The sequence below is a fragment of the Cydia strobilella genome, chromosome 23, assembly GCF_947568885.1.
Source record: "Cydia strobilella chromosome 23, ilCydStro3.1, whole genome shotgun sequence".
Classification (NCBI taxonomy): Eukaryota; Metazoa; Arthropoda; class Insecta; order Lepidoptera; family Tortricidae; genus Cydia; species Cydia strobilella.
Window position 1 is genome coordinate 8,204,403 of NC_086063.1, and position 20,476 is coordinate 8,224,878.

At 35.6% G+C, this 20,476-nt stretch overlaps 1 protein-coding gene across 1 annotated transcript in view; it reads left to right on the plus strand.

Moving 5' to 3' along the window:
• Window positions 1-582: 582 nt before the first annotated feature.
• LOC134751875 (irregular chiasm C-roughest protein-like) overlaps window positions 583-20,476 on the plus strand; it is a 101,742-nt gene continuing 81,848 nt past the window's right edge. The window contains exon 1 of the mRNA XM_063687409.1: window positions 583-599. The gene's annotated coding sequence lies outside the window, so the exon portion shown is untranslated. The remainder of the gene's footprint in view (window positions 600-20,476) is intronic.

Genomic DNA, 20,476 nt, shown 5'->3' on the forward strand with positions numbered 1-20,476 from the left:
ACTTCTAACTTTAGGTCTGTATTCCCAACGTCTAATATATAAATCTATATCTATCACGACAGGTTGTTTGACAACCAGTATACAAATAAAACGAAAACATAATGGAATTGGCCCAGTACTTTCCAGTTTTAGACAAAAACTACACAGTGTTTACCTACTTTACCTCTTACTGTATTACCAACATCTAACTTCCAAGAGTTCCAACCTGTACCGACAGATGTTCAAAAACCAGTATCCAAATTTAAAAAAAATAATACAAAAAATACAAAATTGGTCCACGGAGAGCACCCAAACAGCCACGCTAATCACTAATGCAGCTGCAGTCCGAAGGTCGCACGCATCTCTGACAGTGCGGACCGAAACGTCGCGACTAACGCACGCGAGTGACAACCGGCGCGCCGATCGTGTTTTGTTTTTGAACGTTTCGATTCGAGTGACAGTTTGAATTTAGAACAACGGATTTTGAGTTGAGTGTGTAACCTTTATTCTTAATTACGTACTTTGTAAAGTACATTAAGTTTGTGGGATTTTGAGATTATTGAAAGTGTTGTGTATTTCGGAAGTTGGATTTTATAAAGGACAGTGTTTTGTTTCATGAGGTAAGTTTTTTAAACTATTGTTTTGTAGAAGTTTAACGATTTGGTTTTTTGTTAAGCTGAGTGAACGAACTTTGAATAATTGTTATAATAGTCTTTGCGTGACTAAAAGTTTAACAGGCAATTATGAGTCTAAAGTTAATGGTACCAATTTGTTTTATAAATAAAGTTTGTGTGGCTGTGTTTATATGCATTGTTAACAAAAAAGTTGTTACAAAAAAGGAGGCCCAAACAAATACTTTATTTTTATTTTTCATTAAAGTAGATATAGCTGGTCAAGCAAATCTTGTCAGTAGAAAAAGGCGCGAAATTCAAATTTTCTACGGGACGATATCCCTTCGCGCCTACATTTTTTAAATTTGCCGCCTTTTTGTACTGACAAGATTTGCTTGACCAGCTATATGTACATTTTTTTCAGTATTATGTTACTTTACATTAAGTTGCAAATACCATTATTTAAATAATTTTAAAAAGTGTTGTCTCTAGAGTTTACTAGTTACTTGTAAGTCAATAAAAGCTTCGAGAAAATGCCCAGAGATGGCGCTAGCAGTATCAATTGAATAGTAACTGCATTTTGTTAGGTGTGTATGTACACTATGCATCTAGGTATACTTTAAATGCAGTGCGTCGTCACGCACGAGTAAAATAAAAAATAGGTAAACTGTTTTGGTAAAATTCATGAAATTTTTTTTGACCGAGCGTTAGCGAAGGCCTCCGTTTCAGCTTGCGCAAAAATACTTTCGTATATCCGGATGTTCTTCTCTACAGGTCGCAATTCTCAACCGATTCTCGTGAAATTTTGTGAGCAGGTTCGATGTTTAAATAGATTTAATTTCGAATCAGTTTTTGGAATATTTTCAAAACGGCGGAGCCATAATTTTATTAGGGTTCCGTACCCAAAGGGTAAAAACCGGACCCTATTACTAAGACTCCGCCTGTCTGTCTGTAGCCAGGCTGTATCTCAGGAACCGTGATAGCTATACAGCTATACAGTTGAAATTTTCACACATGATGTATTTCTGTTGCCGCTATTACAGCCGCAGTCACAGCAAATACTAAAAAGTACGGAACCCTCGGTGCGCGAGTCCGACTCGCACTTGGCCGGTTTATTTTTCAGTTTAAAGTTATGCTCGCGAGGTCTACAGCTCACAGAGCCACTTGTTTAATTTATTTTGAAATCCTTAAAACATTTTCTTTGGGAAACCAACCATGTACACTCAGTTTCCACTTGTGTGTACTTATTTTTGTACTATTTATTGCAATAATGATAATAATGAATTACTATTTAATAATTCAACGCGCTACTGTAACAAAACGCAAAACAAACTCGATCAAATGAATTTCTAATAAAAAAGACATTACCAGGTAGTCCGTGTCCTAAAAAAAGGACAATCAAGTCGATGCTACGAACTCGAGATGATCAAAATACAAACTTACAAAAACATCTACTTTTAATTATGTGAACTATTTACAACCTTAAGGTTACATGATAAGGTTGGAGGGTTTTATAGTGATCGTAAAGTTATAGTGGTAAATAAGTATTTTTTGTGTGGTAACTGGTTTTGATACATGTTTGTAATTAGGGCAGGTGTTCGATAGGGCCGTGTTTTTTGTTTTGAGAACTAGATTTTTATTTTCAATGTGAGATATTTAAAGATGGACAGGTTTGAGGTACTTTATATAGGACAACTTATTTTTGTGATGAAAGGGCAGTAGTATGAGTGGATAATAATTGATGTTTTAATTGAAAACGTGCTAGTTTAATATTAATCTGAAAATCAGTTATTATTAGTGCGTAACAATAGTAGCATTGTATCTACTCACGTAATTACAATAACTTAATTACGTATAGGAAAACTATTATATTAGGTACTTCATTAGTAGTTCTTACTTAGGTACACTTCAACTCATATGAACAAATACGTTAAAATTTTCAGCACTCATTACTTAATCTGCCACCAATTTCTCAGTTTTGAATTACCATATTAAGGACAAGTCAAGAAAACAACGTGTCAATATGAACAAACTTATATATGTCTATGAATGAGGGAGTATAGTATATGTAATTCTTACGTCTTCTGAATGTGTATATAGACAAGTTTTAGTTTAAGCGAATCAAGTTTGAAAGCGTGTACTTTAAAAAGTACAATTAAAGACGCACAAAAAAATTGTAAATCGATTTAACGGACAATCAAAATTTTCTTACGCAATTTCTTTACATAGAATTGATTAGTCATAGTTTTTTTTCTATTATCGAAAATAATACGGCTTTTAAACCAGTTATGGTGACCACCTAGTACTAAAGTATAGAATATTGATTGACTTTATAGGTATATTATGGTCCCGTTTTCTAATAAATGTCTATACACGTATTATAAATTTAGATCCCCTGTTGTGTTCAACTGTGTAGGAAATATTATGACCGGATTTGTTTTTGCGATTTGTATGATCAACTAAACTTGAACATTTTGCTTTAAAATAATAATTTGGATATTTAAATTAAAAGTGAAGTGTGGGATTTATAAAGGTATTCGTAAGATTTTTTTTATACTTTGAAAACTTTAGCAAATCGTGTTTTCTATATAAAATCTAACGTTATTAATTAAATATCTAGTAGCTTATTAGTTACGTCGTTTACATACCGCTGTTTGTAATAAAATATTGTTTACCGCTGGAAAAGGGTTAAAATGAATATGTCCTTCTCAAAGTACATAATTTAAAATAATAACTGTGCCAAGTAAAACAAGTTAAACACTTAATAAGGGGTTACTATAGACGCAACTCCTTGTAAATTTAAGTAGACATCCCACACAATTTGAAAATACATTTTCATACTAAATAGCCCTTATAAACTTTGCCTTATTTAGTATTTATGACTATAACCTGACCCACATATACGGTAAAACAACCCGTATACTATTTTCTTTATTATATCGCAAGTACTGTTATAACAAGTTGTTTAATACTAGTCTTTACAGCATTAGAATACAGCATAAAATTTAACAACCTTTAAAAAGTTACGGATAATACTTATAATACTTACCAGTATTTGTGGCTTTCCGTCAGCACTAGAAGCATAAGGACCCTGCTGTGATGGAAAGCCACATTTTTACTTAAACTAAACTAGACGACATACATACATAGACAGTGCTCTATGTCCTATGGATAGGACAAATGTAGGCACGAGGCTATTAAAAGGCCGTTCCTTTTTAATTTTCAATTCTTTATTTAAACGTCCGCACAAAAAGAGCGTTACTACATATTTTGTTTATTAAATTTTACCATAACTATATTGCAGTTCATTAGCACTTTGTTGCAAACGTATCAAAGTCTATTTTCCATTGATTTGACAGTATTTGATGGGTTTTGTCTTTTATTTATTAAATTTTACCACAATAAAATTGCGGGTCATTAGAATCTTGTTCCAAAGGTGTCAAAGTCTATTTTCGGGTGAATGAACAGTATTTGTTTGGGTTTTGCCTTATACCGTCCTCAATGCCTGTTCACCTACGCGAAATTCTTCGCTCTTGTCACACGAGTTTGTACGAAGTTGTAATAAATGAGCGTCCATCGTACCTACAAATAATTTTGGATTGGATATAATTATGCGTTTTTTTTCAAGCAAGATAAGATAAGATAAAAAGATAAAAAATGTTTTTATTGCACAGAACGAATACAATTGTAATACATAGTAAGTATATATCACAAGTTACAGAAAAGAGTTGGTGCATAACTGAATTGACATTCGGAGGTTCCAGGAGTCCCCGCACTAGGCAAGGGGTAAGTTGTTATCCATAAAGCATTATTGCCATTGGTAATGTATTTAGAAATCCTTTTCAAGTCAACTTCGTTTGTATGGGAGCGGCTTTTGGCGGCGGGTTCGTGTGACTTCTTTTTAAACTGTTACATCTTAGCCTCCTAAGGCCCAACGTCCTACCTATAGTACTTCTTCAGTTCGATGAAACCATATTCAATTTGAACAGTTGCATTTCTTTTGTTTCATTATTTTATAACAAATAAAAATCAACTCTATTCTCTGCACTATAGGTTCAAATTTTAGTTGCAAATTTCGGGTTTTTCGTTTGTATGGCTAGAGTAAAAAGTCTACCAATTAATAATAATTTCTACAATGTCTTCCTCAAAAATCATTGTCAATATTTCTAAATTGTGTGTATTTGCAGCAATCAAATAAACGCTTTATCTATATATCTATCTATCCATCTATCTATCATTGTCCTTAATCAAACAAGTTATTATAATTACAACAGTTAAAATACTTGTTTGAGTTGTCTAAAAGTCCTAAAACTTCAGCAAAGATTTTAATTGCTGAAACTCGACGAAGTCTCTTGCTAAATCAAACCTTGATAATTTTGTACGAGTTTAAGTTGAATGAGTTATAAGTTTGTGCCATAAATATCATTTTTAAATACATACTCAATTATTGCCCGGGTACCCGATTATATTTTCGTTTGTATTATATATGTTACTGTTAAACACGTTTTAGTGAAAACGCGTTTTCCCAAGTTAGAACTAGTTTTCCGTGTCGCCTCACTGAATATGCGTTTTTCCGTAAGGCCTCGGTGAAAAATAGATTTAACTGGGATTTTTCAGTCTTAACTTGTTTTAAGTAGATATTTAACTTCTTACAAATACAAAATACAAAAGTTTAAAGTGAGGTATGATTATTATAACTACAGGTAAGTATAGCTAATTATCCAGATTTAAATAAGGCATCGACGCTTTTTGTAAGTCATCGATGTTTAGAAACTTTCAAAGTTTCCATTGTTATTTAAAATACAATACATTCCAAAACTATAAACTCCGAAGCTCCACGCATATAGGTATAAAACTATTATAGTAACCTACAGGTCTTTATATAGTGGTACTTTATGAATCACTTATTGAAATACATTCAACCGAAAATAAATCTTAATCAATCGATCTATGGATGTATTTAGTTTTAACAAATAATTTAAATGACAATGGAGTCGGAAATACCAAATTAATTATTTGGAGAATACCATTCACGATTCATGATTGTTTAGATTTGTGATATAAGAATAGTTTGATACTTGCCAAATTATTTTTAAGATGTTATTGTGATGTATTTTCTTATAGGGTATAACTAGTTGTTTTTCTAGTGAGAAATTTTCAAAAGTAGTGCTGAGACTTATACAACGAATTCTGAAGGTTTTTATAACTGGAGGCCCAGAGTGCTTTAAAAAGTACTTTAAGTAAAGTTAATTAATACAATTTCAAATGTACCGTTCATCGATCTAAAGAAGTTTATAATGAACTAGCCGCCACCCGCGACTGAACGCCTAGGAAAATTTGAAACTGACTACCACCACCACCATTTTCACCACCTTGGGGTTAAATTAAAAAAAATATTTCGTGGTCTAACTACAACACTTAAAAAATTAATGACTCATTTTTATTCAAGAACAGGCTAATAGTTACCATCAGATATGAATTCTCTTAAGACCAAGAGTCATTCATGCAATTTTTAATTCGGAACCTTTTATTTCATTACAGTTCTAAGTCCAATTTCATTCTGTCCTTTTAAAAGGACACCGAGACTTAGTAGTGTATAGATAGGTCATTGGATTCTACGCGTTAGGAGGTTCCCTAAGCTATAGAAAACCTCACAGAGCGGTAAAATGAAAGCTATAGAGTAAATTCGACTATTTCCGCTATTTCCGTCATGTCACCACCCAACAATGTTCGTTGGACGGAAATACTAGTTGACTTTAATTGTAATTGTTTTGTCGTCTGCCTTTTAATTGGGCCATGAAAACATTTAAATTGGCCAGACATTCCTGGAAAGGATTATTCAGATGTTTAAATGGTTTATGCTGAGCAGGTTTATGTACGATAAACCCGAGCATTTGTTGATAATTATCAGCGAATATAATGTTTACTGATGGAATTTAGGAATTCACATAAGCGCGCTCTGACGTACACTGTTCCACACTGTAAGGTCGGGCATTCAAGCGCGCGAAGCGCGCTCTGACATACAGGGCGCCTGCGGGGCCCCTTACAGGCTCTGTATACTATTCTTTATTCTTTATTTATTCTTAACAATAATTATTATAAGATCGAGTAAGGTCGGGCGTCTTACATACAGACCGTCTGCGGTGCCGTTTACACTGTAAAGTCGGGCAAGCCCTAGCGCACCTAGCGCGCTCATTCATACAGGGCGCCCTTTACACTGTAATGTCGAGCAACTGACATACAGGGCGCGTGCGGGGCCTCCCCCCCTGCGATAAGCACTGTATTGTAGTCAAGGTTAATATGTAAGGTGCGTTGGGGTAACTTCAAAATCGCATTTAATTTACTTAACATAATAAACTTCGTAACAACCGCCTGAGAACGGGAAAAAGTCATTTATTGTCGCAGTAAAAATAAAAATAAAAAACAGTATCGGTAAACGGTAGACTTATAAGCCAGTAGCACTTCATACTTTGACCACCACTAAGAAGCAGCTTAGTTAATTATTTAAGTAGTGCCAAGAAACTGTTAAGTGAATTTTTGATCAGCTCTGTTTAGCATTCCCGTATCGAATCCGTAACAAGCCGTCGCAAAGCGTCACAAAGCGTCACTAAACGTCACAGACCGTCACTGTGACGCTACGCTTATTGAGATCCCTGTGGATGACGATTACTTTAGATTGAAAAACTAAAACGATACCCTTTGGGTAAAGGTGTGTCGTCATTTATGCAATTTACTGTGTACTTAGTATAGAATGGGTACCACACCATGTACAGAATTCTCACTGTGAGGGCAATTCCAACTTACACTGTGACATCAAAATTATACCTAAGTGATGCCACGATGTCAGTCGCCCGTGCATCTCGCTCGCGGCAATTACATACGGACAAGTACGAGCGAAATGCACGGACGACTGACAGCGTTTAGATGTCATTTTGATGTCACAATGCTTTGAATTACAACTTGGAGCAGTCGCCATTCAAACGCACTAACAATTTCCACTGGTAAATGTAGGTATGTAGAAGAAAATTACTAGGTATACATGACGTAGGTACTTAATCTTGATTGATAGTACAAGTATGTACTTATACCGTCGCCTAGTACCCGTAGTAGAATAGAATAGAATAGAATAGTTTTTATTCGTAAACACACAGACAATAAACATTAAAAGAACATAGTGAAAATAATGTGTCACGAAATGGCCCCATCTCAGCATGCTGCTGGCGACTTCCAGCGCTGATCTTCCGATGAGACCATCAGGTGAGAATCACGGAAGGTAACAGACAAAAAGAAAGCAACATAAAGGAAAGAGACATAGTACAAGCTTTGTCTGATCTCTAGGTACCTATAGAACGACATAATACCCACTCAGATTGTTTTCATTTACATATAGGTATGGATCGGCACACGCTTAAACCAAACATAATATACTCATCCTTTTCTTTTGGGTGCTAGTACTATTGTAAGACAAATTATAGTATGATTCTATGTTTGAAATGAGACAGCTTAGTCCTTTGACAAACTAAGTATTTGTTTCTGTTGGCATAATCTAAGGATATATTTTGTTTCTAAACGATTGCGCGCCATCTGTGTTAAGTTTTGGGCATTTATCACCATACTTAACTTATTACTCGTCTACTCGTCCATCTACGAGTATAAATTCACTACTGTATTTCTTCGACGCCAGCAGGGGGCCCGATTTGTCGTCAAACTAGTCGCCGCACCGGTCTGGCGACGGCAAAAAATCGGTGTCATTGTGGTTCTCAGCGATGTATACATTATGTATTGATTACCTACATACATTGCTTGATGAGTACGCGGGAGTAATGGAAGCGGGTATTTTTTTATTTATGTTAATATTTAATACCGGTTATGAAGAATCTTTTCTGAAAGACAAAATGGTTATCAAATAATCGGGTATTTACAAATTTTATGTAGAAAAAAAAAGACCGTACAAATCGTCTCCTATGTTCAAAACTTTGTAAATAACCTTTTTTGGGACTCTGGAAAGTAGGTGGCTCCTCTCTTAGACCCTTGTTTGGATTTTCAGTGATTAATTATCTTCTCAAGTACTTTTTGTTTGCTGACAAAAAATGGACAATATTACCTTAATTGGGGTAACTTCTAAACCAGAAGCATTTCAAACTTTGGCAACACACTGACAACTCACACTTTAGTTACGCTCTCATTTTAAAACGACTAGGTAGATTGCTCTGAAACTTTGTACTTACAATAGGATAAGATATATCTATGTCTGTAATTAGTTTATGTAGCTTCAGATACCATAGTTAAAAAAATACAGCGAATTTAAATTTTTCATACTTACTTGTTTTTGCTCTATTTCATTTGTTGTATAAACTGGAGCTATATAAACTAATTACAAACCAAGATATACCTCAGATCATTGTATGTGCAAAGTTTCATTACAATCCAACCAGTAGTTTTAAAATGAGAACAAAACTCCGTTTGTATGGGAAGGTGAAATTCGGCCAAGCTTGCTGGGGACTCTTAAGCTATTTCAACGCTTACCAAGGTATGTTGCTTATGCTTACTATTGCTCCATAAAAAAGTGCTGGTTTTGTAAATAATATATACGATTTTCAAAATTACCTCGGATTCAAAGGTATCCCAATGGACTCCCCAGGAGTACTCTCAAAATAAAATAAAAAAGCCAAATTTTTTCGTTACATAGGATAAGTTGAGATAGAAATCTTCTCTAAATACCTTAAAACCATGGCCTCGTTTCTCCCAGCGCCAACTATAACAGAACATTAATTGAAATGTTAAATTAACTGTATAATCGCTTCCCGATTAACCCTTCAAGGCGATTATTGAAGCCAAGCGTTGCGATTAAAGACCAGTAGTACTTGGTCCCTTACTCGATGTATCATCATCATCTTCCTCGCGTTATTTTGCCACGGCTCATGGGAGCCTGGGGTCCGCTTGACAACTAATCCTAAGAATTGACGTAGGCACTAGTTTTTACGAAAGCGACTGCCATCTGACCTTCCAATCCAGAGGGGGAACTAGGCCTTGTTACGATTAGTCCGGTTTCCTCACGATGTTTTCCTTCACCGAAAAGCGACTGGTAAATATCAAATGATATTTCGCACATAAGTTTCGCATATTTCCCTTACTCGATGTATATAATTCAGATTTTACTTTTTTTAGATAATAAATTAAATCTGCATGTGACTTCATCCGAAGTTGTTAAAGACCAGTAGTGCTTGGTCCCTTACTCGATATAATTCAGATTTTACTTTTTTAGATAATAAATTAAATCTGCATGTGACTTTATCCGAGGTTGTTAAATATAGGTAAAATTTCTATAAACTCATTTGCGACGATACAATTTTAAACAAACTGCTAGCTTTCTTAGGGTCCAACAAGGAATCGTGCTAAGATTTAATATCATCATAGAGTAACTTATACTAGAGCGGTACTGTCATAGTAAATTTTGTAACCCCAGTAAATTCACTGCCATCTGTCGACACACTTCAAAACTAAAAATAAATATTTATAAAAATACGATAAAATGTATTTAAATATGAATAAATGATTTTTTTATTTGCATTAATTATTTTTATATGATTTTGACCCATGTTCTTTCACTAGTATGCGTTAAAATTATAAATAACAAACTCAACAGTCAACGCCCTCTATACGAGTGTAGGCCAAAACTAGTGGCGCCATCTGATCGAGAATCAAATTTTCGTGATTTTCGAGGCACGTTTTTTCCTTAGACTGTCATGCGAGTATTAGTCGAAACCATATATTGTTTAGGGGGCCCTTTTGTTTGACATAATTATTAAAAGTCATAATGTAATGATTGTCAGATTATTATTAGTCATAAAAACCTTTAACTTTTCAGGATTTTCCTAAGGTTATCCTATAGATAGGTTAGGTTTGTTTTATGGCAATCCTGAAAAGTTACGCGTTTCTGAGAAAAACCAAATTCATCATCATCATCATCATGTCAGCCGATAGACGTCCACTGCTGGACATAGGCCTCCCCCAAGGCTCGCCAAACCAAAAAACCAAAAACCAAATTATGACTAACGAAAATGTAGACAAACAATACATTATGACTTAAAACTTTATGGGAAACAATAGACTATAGAGGTCACGCCTAAGGATCTTTGCAACGACTAGTCGTAAGCTTCAGAAAAGCGATTCGTAAATATAAAATTATATCTATTCTAAAACATAGACTAAAATAGAGACTGTGGCTTTGCTTGATGGTGAAAAATAAACTCACGAATTCAAGTGTCAAATTAATATAGAAACAAGCTCCAAAAGTAAACATCGGTTTGTGAACAGGGACCTGTAACTGACGGACCGAGAAGACAAGACAGTATCGATTCCACGCCCGTGGGAATTGAATTGTTGCGATAAATCGATTGTCGAGCGATCAGCGTCAAGACAAAGCGAGAATATTGTTTTGCTGTGGTTGTGGTTCTGCACAACATTTTCTCATTTTTATCGGTAAAAATTTCTTTTTAAGATAGATTATAATTGTTTGATATTTTTCTTATACTTACAGTGATTTTGTTATGTCTGACCATATTCTAAATATGTAGGTCATAGTGATCAACTTTTACGATGAAGCCAACCCCGAAATCGTGCAAAAAAAATCTCCATACGAAATATCATAACCAAACGTCAACATTATCGATGTTGCGATGGCTATAAGTAAAGCTATGTTTTGTGAAAATGTGTCGGAGTTTAGGAAATTACAATTTATAGGTATTTGTTTAACTTTCTTTTTAAGAAAAGGAAGGCGTTTGCTCAGCAGTTGGACACAAACGTTATTAAAAAATAACTTACTACCCGTCTATTTGTACCTACCAAAAAACATGAAGTACTCTGCGTTCGGCGACTACTTGAGAATTTGCTGCGAAAATTTCAATACTTTCTATTCAATACCTATACCTATATAATATATGTTTAACTATTAAATATTGTCACCGTACCTGTCTCGTTTAATATCGCCGTGTCGTCAAGTGGGCCAAGTCGGCAATCAGGCTTTGTATGGCTTCGGCGCACAGAGTTACTAACAGTAAGTCAACGAAAGTTAAAAAACTGTAATAATACCTGAGACCGGTTCATGGGTGTCTTGTTGCGCCTGTGAATGGGTTCCAGCAGGCATTCTACATGTTAAAGCTCTCCAAAGGCTCTATATCCCCACGCACAAACCTAGCTACTATAGCTGGGAACGAAAGGTCCGATCGCTGTGTCTCGTTCCAACCAATAGTTGCCGTCGTCACCGCCGTCAGTCGCGCAATGTCGTGGCCGAGCCATCAGAGGTAACTTAGTTCGGTTTCTTTAAGACTTTCGATCTTTCACCGAAGAGTAAATGGTACCTAAATGTAAAATGCTCTTTTGTTGATAAGTTCCATGAAACTAATTGATACCTGGTAGCTGCGATTAGAACTCACTACTTCTGGTTAGAAATCTAACCTAGCCTTTAACGCTTAAAATTTTCCTCACATCAATAGATAAAAATAGATCTTTGGGCCTCTCTAGATTAAGACTTGCGCGGAACATTAAAATAGATAGATAGATAGAGAGATTTATTATTCAAAAGTTATACATTATGTTACACAGTGGCCTGCAAAAATGTTTTCACAGTTTGTCTGCAGGTAAGATGGTTAACTAAATTATTCTACTTCTAATATTTTGGTACTAACGACCCGCCCGGCTTCGCACAGGTAAACAAATTTTATACCTAAACCTTCCTCAAGTATCACTCTATTGATAGGTGAAAACCGCATGAATATCCGTTCAGTAGTTTATAAGTTTATCGCTTACATACATACAGACAGACGCGACGCGACGGGAACTTTGTTTTATAAGATTTGGTATGAATAATAGGTACTTAATGCTGTGGTAGTTTCGGTACATAGATACTTATTTACTTTAGCGTCAATTATATATATATATATTCTACAAGTTGAGTCTAGTTCCAGCTCAAATCTTATGTGCACTTTTTACCTTGCACTACTGTTTCTTCCCCATTTACTGTTCATACTTCTTAGTTAATAAGATTTCACGAAGGCGACATTTTGTAGGTTTCCCTCCACTCGAACGGACCAAAATAATAGCTTTGAAGGAGTATAGACTTGAAATTAACTTCAAATATATTGAGTTCGATTACAGTTTGCTAATACTAAAACGATGAGTTTTAAAGGAAAACTTTCTATTTGTACAGGTTCCTAGCGGCTTACTTATTTCAAATTCAAATAACTTTATGCCCTCGGCCGGAAAGCATCAACTTTCGGTCCGTTCTGCTAAACGAAGTTGCCGGTTTCCGGCGACGTGAAACGGAAAAATAGTACCTATACACATTGATGATGGAAGTTGGAAGACGTATTGATACAACCAGACAATAAGACTACACTTTATTCATAAAGATCATCGATTATAAAAGGATTGGAATACACGTACACAAGCATCTATACACTACACACCTCTGCCAGTAAGAAAGCCTCAAGTCACATGTTTGTTGACCTCGGCTTCGCCTCACTTGTGACAATTACATGTAAACTGAGACAATTCTTACTTTACTGCCCTCGGTGTACTATACTCGGTGTACTCGGTTTACTGCACGCGGGGAGTGTTTTAGTGTCGTGAGTATTGCTGGATCGTTGGAAAGCAGAATTAGCGAACTATACATATATTATGACTTGTAGTTGTATTGATTTAACTACACAGTCTACACACTATTACTAGATATACAGTTTCTGTCATCTTGTTGCTTTAAAAGTTCACACGTATTTATACCTTACTTTTTAAACAAAAAAAGGATGGATCCATCCTTTTTTTCACCCCCAAATCGGTCCACTATAAATTTCCACCCCTTTTTTTCCACCCCTAAGGGATGATTTCGGGGATAAAAATTATTCTATATCCTTTCCCACATCTCAAACTGTCCCATACCAAGTTTCGTCTAAATCGGTTCAGCGGTTATTTATTCCCCATACAAATTTCCACCCCCCTTTTTACCCCCTTGAGGGGTGAGTTCTGGGATAAAAAGTATCCTATGTCTTTCCCCGGAACTCAAACTATCTGTATACCAAATTTTTACTAAATCGGTTCAGCGGTTTAAGCGTGAAGAGGTAACAGACAGACTGACAGACACACTTTCGCATTTATAATATTAGCTTGGATTAGCACTATTTTCACCAGTACAGTATATGTACATAATATTCTTTACAGTACATATGGTGCTACTTTCTCGCACTAGTGCGTAAAGTGCACTTTTTGTGCATATGTCGAAAGTTTAAAGGGCCATATGTACTGTAAAACGTTGTTCGATACACGTGCGAATAGGTAATTCGCCACTCCTTTCGAATTTCCTCTTTTCCGCACTTGTATTGAAAATAACTATAGTTGCACAGAAAAATAAACAAAGACAATATTGTGAACTCCAAACTCAATCTATGCACTGTATCTATGTGTCTACTCATCTTCCGCTGTTCACAGTTAGTTATTTTTGGCCACGTATGCAACGTATGGCATCGGGCAGTATCAGTCAATAACAACACAATCTAGTTAGCATGCAACATATGGTTAGAATACAGGGCAGTTTACACTACGAGGCGTGGCGGGGATACACGGGCAAATAGCACATCGAGCATACTTGAAATGCTGGATCAAAATGATTTAATAACAAAGATTCTTAGAAGAAAAGATGCTTTAACGGTAAATGTGCTAAATCTTGAAGAATAAGCGTAAAGAAAAATGTGAACATACCGTAAAATGGGATGAGTAGGGTTCGCGGGGAGAGTTGGGTTATGAATAGGGAGAGAAGGTTTGAAAGGAGGGGTGAGATGGGTTTTTAGGGCTACTGCTACAAAAATAATGTATTCCAATTTAAAATGGAGCTATAGTAATATTCATAATAATAAAATATAAATCCAACAATCTTCCAAAATCACCTTTGTATGACAGCCCATCTCACCCCAATTACGAGGGACTACGGGGTGAGGTGGTTTTTCCGGTTTATCGTCAAAGTTATGAAATGGAACTACCCAAAATAAAATAAAAACTAAAATACAAACGTCCGGAACACTTATTATATACACCATTCAGTTTACATATGTAAAAATAAAATGTTATCGAGGTTTGATCAGTTTTGCTCCTAATCACCCCATTTTACGGTATATAGTCAAATATATTTAGGTATTTAATCAAGTAAGTATGTAAATTGAAGTAGTATAAACTGAATGACAATGTGGAATAAAAGTCGGAGTCTATACCTATATATACCACAGTTAGTTTTGACCACGTATGATTGTTCGTTTTCAAATGCCTTGTCTTTACAAATAATTAAACTATGTATGTATAAGGAATATGAAGTGACCTTTCATCGCCCCGTCATGCGTTGTTATCGCACTAAAATATCCACATATTTGTTGAAACGTTATGCCCACGGTAACTGATAAATCGCGATCGCAATTATAATTGAATAGGGAAACACTCTTTTAATAATATCATAAAATAGTACTTATAATGTACATAATATGTACTACATATATTGAGGAGCCAAACTCCAGACACCCATATATTCAAACATACCTTTTGGGTGCGTTTGGACCAAGAAAACTCTTCACAGACTTTGCAATGACAAAGTGTGAGCTCGACGGCATCATGGGCGTAGCTGCCCCCCATCCCCATCCCCCCGCCCTATTTTACATACAATGTATGCCCCTCCTAGGCCTCCGGCGATATCAACTTTCTGGCTACGCCCTTGGGCGGTATAAGCGTCAAATTTCTATGAAAATATGACGTTCATCATTTAATTGTACTGCCATACTTTGTTAGGTCAAATTTGGCGCAGTTAGTTGATACGGCTATACAAACTTTCACATTTCGTAATATTAAATAGCAAGTTGGACAAACTCTGCGTCCGTATGTCCCAACCATGTTTTTCTTGTTTGCCGGGTGGCATCGTATCGTATCTATGTAAATTGCATCATGTACAGGGTGCGTCCTGTTTTTGCACCGGCTATACAGCGTGTAGAACATACTAACAAGCCGTGGAATGAGCAATTTGCCTTGATTAGTGTTTTTTTGCGTTTTTCCTGCTTTGATTCGGGATTCCTTTTCTAGCGTTTTAGGTTAAGAGCCCATCCACGTGCTCACTAGCGCCACTGCTAAATAATTGTGATTATTTACATACATACATACATACATATAATCACGCCTATTTCCCGGAGGGGTAGGCAGAGACCACGGATTTCCACTTGCTACGATCCTGACATACCTCTTTCGCTTCCTTCACTTTCATAACATTCCTCATACACGCTCGCCGGTTTAGGGTGCTCTTGACCTGGCCTTTCTTCAGGATTTCCCCGATCTGATCAGAGAAAGTCCGCCGAGGTCTGCCCCTTCCAACTCCCGTTTCTACCTCTCCCTTATACACTCTCTTTGTTAGCCTTCTTTCACTCATTCTTGTGATTATTTAAATTTAACAATAGATAATTAAAAAGGGGGCCGCTTCTTCTTCTTAAGATTTATTATAATGTATTCAAAAGGTACTTTTTTGAATATTTATCGCTTAATTTAAATAATCACAATAATTTACCAGTGGCGCTAGTGAGCACGTTGGTGGGGTCTTAAGTGAAAGAGCATTGGGTATTAATAGGAGAGTTATAAAATAAAAGTAAATAAAACCGGTCAAGTGCGAGTTCGTTAAATTTTTTAATTCTTAATCATAATCATAATCTTTTATTGCAACAATGGTATTACAAGGTATTCTTTTATTTAAAACTAGCTTTTGCCCGCGACCTCGTCTGCGTGGCCTTAGTAACCCCAGCTAGAGTAAGAATAGCGCCTGGAGAAAGTCTTATAGCAATTATTCAATTTGAGCATATTATGCACACAAATTAGCAGACACTTCATTAATTATCTCAATTCCACCCCGCTCTTTAGGGTTCCGTAGCCAAAGGGTAAAAACGGGACCCTATTACTAAGACTCCGCTGTCCGTCTGTCCGTTTGTCTGTCTGTCTGTCACCAGGCTGTATCTCATCAACCGTGATAGCTAGACAGTTGAAATTTTCACAGATGATGTATTTCTGTTGCCGCTATAACAACAAATACTAAAAACAGAATAATATAAATATTTAAATGGGGCTCCCATACAACAAACGTGATTTTTTTGCTGTTTTTTTCCGTAATGGTACGGAACCCTTCGTGCGCGAGTCCGACTCGCACTTGGCCGGTTTTTTTTACTTTCTTAAGGGATCATTTTCGGGATAAAAATTATCCTATGTCCTTCTCAGGGACTCAACCTACCTCTATGCCAAATTTCATTTAAATCGATTCAGCGGTTTAAGCGTGAAGAGGGAACACACAGACAGAAAGACAGACAGACAGACTTTCACATTTATAATATTAGTATGGATAGGCAAGCTGGTTATTTACCATCGCCACGGGCATAAATGACTGGTTGAGGTTTTACAAGTCCAACCGCACGTATAATCATTACTGCATACGTCAATATTGGCGTGCTGCACATCATTAATATAATTGGTCGGTGTATGGACTGAATGTGTGGGATGTGATGTGCTTAAACAGTTGCTCTTGATTCAGGGGTACTATGGGAACTCGAGCATTCATTTATTTAAAGAAAGAAATAGTAGTCGAGTAAACTAGTGCAATTATTTGCCGCATACAACCAAATTGGCTCTAAGAAATTTGATTGCTGGTTGGATTAACATTGTGCGAATAACTTTTTTTTTTGCTTTCTAAGGAGAACAAACAGACCATTTTATTTAAATAACATAACACTTTAAAAAACTATTTTTATGTTTAATTTCTATTCAGAATTTCGAGCTATTTCGATCCTTATATGAAAAAAAAGTAACCCAAAAATTCCATACATTTTTTGATATGTGCACTGTGTTACGGTCATTCAGTCTATGAAAAATGGCAACGGAATGAAAATAAAAAACTAGCGACACTTTTTTTCCTATTAAGATCGATAGAGTTCCTGATTTTAAGTAGGAGTAACATAAAAAATCCCAAATCTGAAAAAAATGTATTGCCAAGAAACTTTTTTCAAAAACCACAAGAAGCAGCTATGCGGGCCAAGTTCTTAAAATTTGCACATGATTGGAATACAGTTGCGTCCAGATCTTTTTGAATACCTCGCCCGCTTAGTTACTCCTGCCACTGACATTCCACGGCGCCGTAAATTAAAACGATGACAGGAAAGTTAACTTTTTGCATCGCACGCTTTGCGCACAACGTGTGAATTGGCTTTGTTCGTCGATCAAAACTGTAGTTTACTTTCCCTGTGCTTGATAGATCTTTACGAGTATGATATATGTTTACTTTTTATTGTTTTGCTAGATGTCTGTGGTAAAACTCTTGTCTACAAATAATAATATATATCGTATTTTATATTAACTCTTCCGATTTATATTATCCTCGAAAAAATAGTACCTAATCATTAGTAGTTTTATGTAGTTTTTAAGTTTAGTTTATAATTTTTACTTTAATTATTTATTTATTTTTGTTTACTCTAATTTATTCCTATGCATTTGTTTTCGTTTTTTTTATTATTATTTATATATTTAAATTTACAATTTACATTTATATTCTCGCCAAACTGCAACGTTTTATGGCGATGGAGTTGCTTTATATGATAAATTATTATCGAGCAATTATGATTTCTAGACAAAATACCTTAAAACTAGTATATAAATTTCTTAATCTTAAGGTATATCTTGAAGTAAAACTAATTATGGTTGTGTCACAAAGAGCCGACAGAACTTAACATAATTGTGGCATTAAGGGGCTACCTGAGGTTTTCATCGATTTTTGACAGGTTTTGAATCGTATCTCCTACTTTTGCACTACATATAGAATTATAAGACAAGCGGCTATCGGTTCTTCAATCTTTTATCTCCATTTTTGTCTACCGGATTGTGAAAAAAAATGAATACTTATTTATTTATGATTGTTTTAAACATTGTCTAAAAAAACACTTTTTTCGTATCTCGATTGCTGTGAAAGATCTTACTTATACGAAATCTACATATTTGGGTTCGTCTTAGACGTCTCTAAAAATTTGTCTAAGGTTTTAATTTTAAACTAATTAACACAAAAGTTATGGCCAGAAGACCAGTTTTTTGGCCTAAAATTGTTCAACTTTGATGCCAAATATTTCGAAAACAATGAACTTTGAAGTAAATATGGGATACTATATTGCTAAAATCCGTTGCTGTTAATATGATAAGCTACAAAAAACATTAGAAAACTAAGGGATTAAAATCGAAGGTCATTGGGGCATGGGATCCCCTTAAATATCTTTCAGTCTCGCCTCTTAATAAGTTAGGTATTTGTCTAAGAATCTCAATCTTACGGGTATTTACTCAACATTCACCGAGTAAACATTGCAAATAAAATTTAACTCTTTGAAAAACAAATTAAGTACCTAACTTCTCGTAATTTAAACACAAGTGTATCAAATCCATTACCTACCTGCGAGTTAGCAAAAATTCTCTGTGATTTAGTCATCGATCGAGATTGCGTAGTGTAGTAGCGATTACATTTCATCAGCGAGACCAGTGGCGGTAGCATCTTATTAATCGCAACATTATGCGATAGATATCGGTTCGCGTCCCGCTCTCAGTCAATAGGTCAAATGAACTAGTTCGGTCTTTCATTAGTTCAGTTCGGTTGTTGAGAGCTGGAAATAAGAATCGGTTTTTCATTAGACTTTTAATTGGTGCTAACTGACTGGAAAGATTTGAAGTGATTAGTCATCGATCGAGATTACGTAGTAGCGCTTACATTTCATCAAGACCAGTGGCGGGCATCTTATTAATGGGAACATTATGCTATAGATATTGGTTGATAGGCTTCTGCTTGGACGGTCACTACTACAGAGGGCGTTTCGATCTCGGCCAATCGGTCAAATCGGTCTTTGTTCCTGTCAGTTCGGTTGTTGAGAGCTGGAAATAGGAATGGGTTTTACATTAGACTTTTAATTTGTAGTAACTGACTGGTTGCAAAGATTTGAAGTGAGTCATAGATCGAGATAGCGTATTAGCGCTTTCATTTGAGCAAGATCAGTGGCAGAATCTCATTAATGCCAACATTATGATTGGTATATATTGTTTGATCAGCTTCTGCCTTCTCGGTCACTATAGAGAGCGTTCCGCTCGCAGTCAAATCGGTCAAATCGGTCTTTTAGTTCCTTTACTTCAGTTTGGTTGTTGAGCTGGGAAAAGGAATCGGTTTTACATTAAACTTGTACTCATAATTTGTGGTAACTGACACCAGCCACCACAACCACCAGCACAACCATACAACCATGTAAAGATTTAAAGTGAGTCATCGATCGAGATTACGTAGTAGCGCTTACGTTTCATCAAGACCAGTGGCGGTCATCTTATTAATGACAACATTATGCGATAGAGATAAGTTGAGATACAGTGTGGAGAAATATCGGTTTTGATAAGCTAAAACCAATGGGTTTTAGATTAGTTAGATTTAACTTGATTGTAAGCAATTTATATGTAGTTACGTAGATGTGTCCCGCCGAGTTTGTTGCCGGTCCCATATTGGGATACCCTACTCCAATTGAGGGGTATTTAAATCTTCTCGGGGCAGAGGTGTAGGGTTAGAGCCAGCGTAGCTTTATTAGACGTTCATAAGCGCATTGTAATATACCTACTTGAAAAATAAACTTTCTTTATCTTTATATTATCTTACGATAAAAATTTGTACTTTATGTAAGACCGATAATTGTTTAATGAATGCATGTGGAAATGTAGTGTATACAGGGTCATTATGACCCGTAAATAAGGGTTATAGCTCTCAATTTATTACTTGTTATCACACTGGCAAAAAAAACAAATACATTTATAGCGAA